At 26.3% G+C, this 5,000-nt stretch overlaps 1 protein-coding gene across 2 annotated transcripts in view; it reads right to left on the minus strand.

Annotated features, from left to right (window-relative positions):
• LOC125034426 overlaps positions 1-5,000 on the minus strand; it is a 398,298-nt gene that overhangs the window by 61,985 nt on the left and 331,313 nt on the right. The window lies entirely within an intron of this gene.

Consider the following 5,000-nt stretch of genomic DNA (forward strand, 5'->3'; position numbering starts at 1 on the left):
CGAGAGTGGTGAGAGAGAGAGAGAGAGAGAGAGAGAGAGAGAAGGAGAGAGGAAAGAGAGGAGAGAGAGAGATCGAATGAGAGAGAGAGGAGAGAGAGAGGACGAGAGAGAGAGGAGGAGAGAGAGAGTGACGAGAGGTTATGAGTCGAGAGAAGAGAGGAGAGTAGAAGGAAAGATGAGAGAGAGAGACGAGAGAAGAAAGGAGAGAGAGAGAGAGAGAGACGGAGGAGATGAGAGAGAGAGAGAGTGAGAGAGTGATTGTGATTAGAGAGAGGAGAAGAGGGAGAGAGAGGGGGAGATGAGAGAGAGGAGAGAGAGAGAGAGAGAGATGAGGGATGGAGATGAAGAGGAGAGAGGGGGGAGGGCGTTTTTGAGAGGAGAGATCTGAGAGTTGAGAGAGGAGAGAGTGAGAGAGAGAGAGAGAGTGAGAGTGAAGAGGAAAAGAGGAGAGAAAGTGGAGAGAGAGAGAGTGAGGAGAGAGAGAGTGATGAGAGAGGGAGAGGGGGAGATGAGGAGAGATGAGAGATGAGAGAAGAGAAGAGAGGAGAGGGGGGGGGGGGGAGAGAGAGGTGAGAGAGGAGAGAGAGAAGATGAGAGAGATACAAAGTGAGAGATTGTTTAAGGGAATGCAGGGAGTCGGAGAGTTGAGAAGAGAGAGAGTGGAAAAAAAACTTAAACCCAAAACTAGGAATCTAGACGCGATCCGTCGCCGCTATCGCCCCGCGCTTTCCCAGGCGTTACCTGCGTGAGGCCCCTCCCCCATGCTTGCGTGTTCGGAGATTAAAATTTACGAGATGGCGTACAGTTGGGTCGGGCTACGTTTGTTTTTTTCTTCCATTTGGAAAGCCGACCAGAGAACATAATGATTACTGTGTTCAGGGTTTATTACATCCATTCTACTTGTTTATCCTGCTTGTCGTATTAATCATTTGTATTTGGGAAATTATCGCTTCAAAGAAAAGTAACACGAACACAAGTTGGGTTCTATTTCAATGTGACTTTAACTGTAGTTTAGTTAAACACAGGCAAAATGAATGAAAGAAACAACATGTCAGTTGGATAAATCCCCGAATATTTAGAGATAATGTGATTTGGAAAAATGTAATAACAGAAAGGGTAACATAAGAAACAAATACGATTATTTGGGTTTCTACTCTTGTACTTTAACTCTGAGACTTTCTATGTTCTCCCGTTTCTGGGATACAAATTGTAATACATAGTTTTATATTATATTTTATTATTTTTATTTATATTATTTAAAATTTTATATATTTATATTATATAATTATAATATATTATATATATTTATTTTATATTAAACCACAACACACACACACACACACACACACAACACACACACACACACACAAATATTATATATATATATTATATATATATATATATAAACCTCAAAAAAACAACATACCATACCAGCACGCAAACCTCACACAGACACATAAACACCCCAAATCATTACTTCAAAAATCCATCAAACACCCCAACGAATTTTTCATAAAAATAAATTAAATTTTGATTTTATTATATTAAAATATATATATATATAATATAATTTATTTTTATAATAATATATAATTATGATTAAAAAATTTTTTGTACCCAACAAACCAAACACAGAATTTTATATATTTTATTTTTATATATTTTTATATTATACTATATTATATTTATTAAAATAATTTATACACACTCACACACACAACACCACCGCACACACACACACACACGCAACACACACATAACCCACACACACACATTATATATATATATATGTATTTATAAATATTTTATAATTATATATATTTTATATATATTTTTAATTATTTATTATATTATATATTTATGTATTTTTTTATATTTTATTAAAATTTATATATTATTATATATATTTTTTTTATTTTTATTTAAATATATCCCCATTTTAACACAAAAAAAACCAAAACACACACACCCCCAACACACACACCAAACAACACACACCAACTAATTATATATTATATATTTTATATTAAGATATATATAATAAATAATATTATGTAATTTATTATAAATACTTTATTAATATTGAGAGGTTATATAGTGTAATTGTATGAAATATTTATTAAATTTAAAAAAAAAAAAAACTATATAAAAAAAAAAAATATAAAAAATAATATTTATATATAGAGATATATTATATATATATATATTTAATATATTATTTTAAAACTATTTTTTATTTTATTTTAAATAATTTATTTTTTTTTTTTATTATTTGACCTATATATACAATAAAATAAAAAAAATATATATATATTTTATATATTAAATATTATAATAATTTATAAATTATTTATTTTTATATTATTATTTTTAATTATATTTATATATACATACATAATTAATACTTTAATTTATATACACACCCCACACAATATGTATAACACCACAACACAAACACCACACCACACACAATAATTATATATGCGTAAAATATGCATATAAATTCATTTATATAGTATTTTATATTTATATTTTATTATATATTATATATATATTTTGTATGTATGTATTTATATATGCGTATTTTTATGTATATAAAATCATTTATTTTATATATATTTATATATTATTATTATATAGAGATATAATTATAAAATTTTTAAATATTATATATATATATATATATATTATATTAGTATATATATATTATATAATATATATATATTATATATATTTTTTTATAGTATTTTTACATATGCGCCATATGCATATAATTTAATTTAAAATATTTATTATAATATTTATTTTATTTTATTTATATATATTATATATATATATTATAATATTATGTAGGGTGTGTGTGTGTCTGTGTGTGTGTGTGTGTGTTTTTGAGTGTAGTGTATGTGTGTGTATTTATACTTAAAAATTTTTTATATATATATTTAATATATATTATTATATTTTATTTTATTTATATTAGATATATATATAGGTATTTTTGTATAGATATATATGCATACACAACACACACACATATATATATAATATATATATATTAATATTTTATATAAAATATATTATATACTATTATATTAATATGATATTATATTTATATATATATATATATATATTATATATATATATTTTATATATGTATATATATGATATATATATATTTATATATATAAAATTTTATATATATATATATATATTATATTTATTTATAAAAATATAATAATTTATGTACGAAACAAAAATATTATATATTATTTTATATATATATATATATAATAATATTATTAAATTTATATATATATATCATTATAAAATATTGGTATATTTATATATACTATATATATATATATATATAGGGGTATTATATATAACTTATATATATAATGATTATTAAATAGTAAAATATTTAATATATAAAATATTTTGTAAATCAAAGAAAGGGTAAACGGGGGAGACAGGCAGTACTTGTAATTGGCTCATTGTTGACTTATCACAAGTATAGCGATCTATGTCTAAAAACAATTAAACAAGTAAACTTTCAATAGGCATGGCATGCACGTACACGTGTAGCCCGTTGGCATTAGGTAGTGAAACCTGGCGCACAGTTACCGTAGACTTACTACAAAAAATCACTAACCGTAATTATGTTTTAAACATAAATTTTAGGAAATGTGCGTGAAATCAAACACACGCGCATGTATACACATGCATGCTTATATATATATATATATATATATATATGTAAATATATATTTGTATATATACACACATATATAAGTGTACATATATATACATATATATAAATGTATATAAATATGTATATATATGTATACATATGCATATATATATGTAAACATATGTATACATATGTGTCTGTATCTACGTATACACACGCACAAATGAACACACACACACACACACATACATACATACATATATATATATATATATATATATATATATATATATATATATATATATATTTACATATATATACATACACACGTGAGTGTGCGTGTGTACTTATATATGTATATGAATATATATGATAAATTAAGATACCAAGAAAGTTTGCTTGGTTCTTTATCATCTATTCTCGCGTAAAACATAACAGCATGGTAAGTGAAACATGGAGTGTGAACACCGTAGACTCAAATAATAATAATTATAATTTCGTTTAATACTTTAATAATATTTTCTCACTCATGTTAAAATATGCACGCATATATGTATGCATATATATATATATGCATATACATGTATGTATCTATGCATACAGACACACACTAGCTACTATAGTAGATTTACTTATCTACTTTAGGTTTTTCAAGTCATCTCATCTGTTACAAAAGCAATGATTTAGCATGCCAGTTATTTCCTATCGTGCTTAATGATTTAGAATATGTGCAAGCTAAAAATATATAAAACCCTCCCTCAAATCAACTATTGCCAGTATAAGGAAAGAATTGACCAAATTATTTTCTTCGGTAATAAGTGACTTTGTTGCTTTGTTAATATATGTTGACCTATGGCACTACGATAATTTAACAATTTCCCCTAGTAAGTAGTAATGTGACCTTTTGATTCGTCAAATATTTATAAACATGATAATCATAAATAAACAACTTCCTTTCCAAACTTACAATGATCAACATGTCTGTCAAATAGATTTTCATATTAACGCGAGGTATGTGAAACATGGCAGGATAGATCCGTAGATTTATGTACACGTACGAATGTTGTACTAACTAGATTTCATTGATCTGCATTTCCTTTTTAGTTTCAGGCTGAACTTCCACCGGGTCACCACCGATTACCTTTTCTCTATCTGTACTTCCAATCTGTAGATCATTGAAATAGCGGTCATGACGAGGCTTCTGCTTCTGATGTATATGACATCAAAATATGGTGATAATAACAATGATGATGATACCAGTAACAGCAAAGACGCAAATGATACTCATAAAAGCGGAAACGATGATTAT

This window comes from Penaeus chinensis, chromosome 18 (genome assembly GCF_019202785.1).
Source record: "Penaeus chinensis breed Huanghai No. 1 chromosome 18, ASM1920278v2, whole genome shotgun sequence".
Taxonomy (NCBI): Eukaryota; Metazoa; Arthropoda; class Malacostraca; order Decapoda; family Penaeidae; genus Penaeus; species Penaeus chinensis.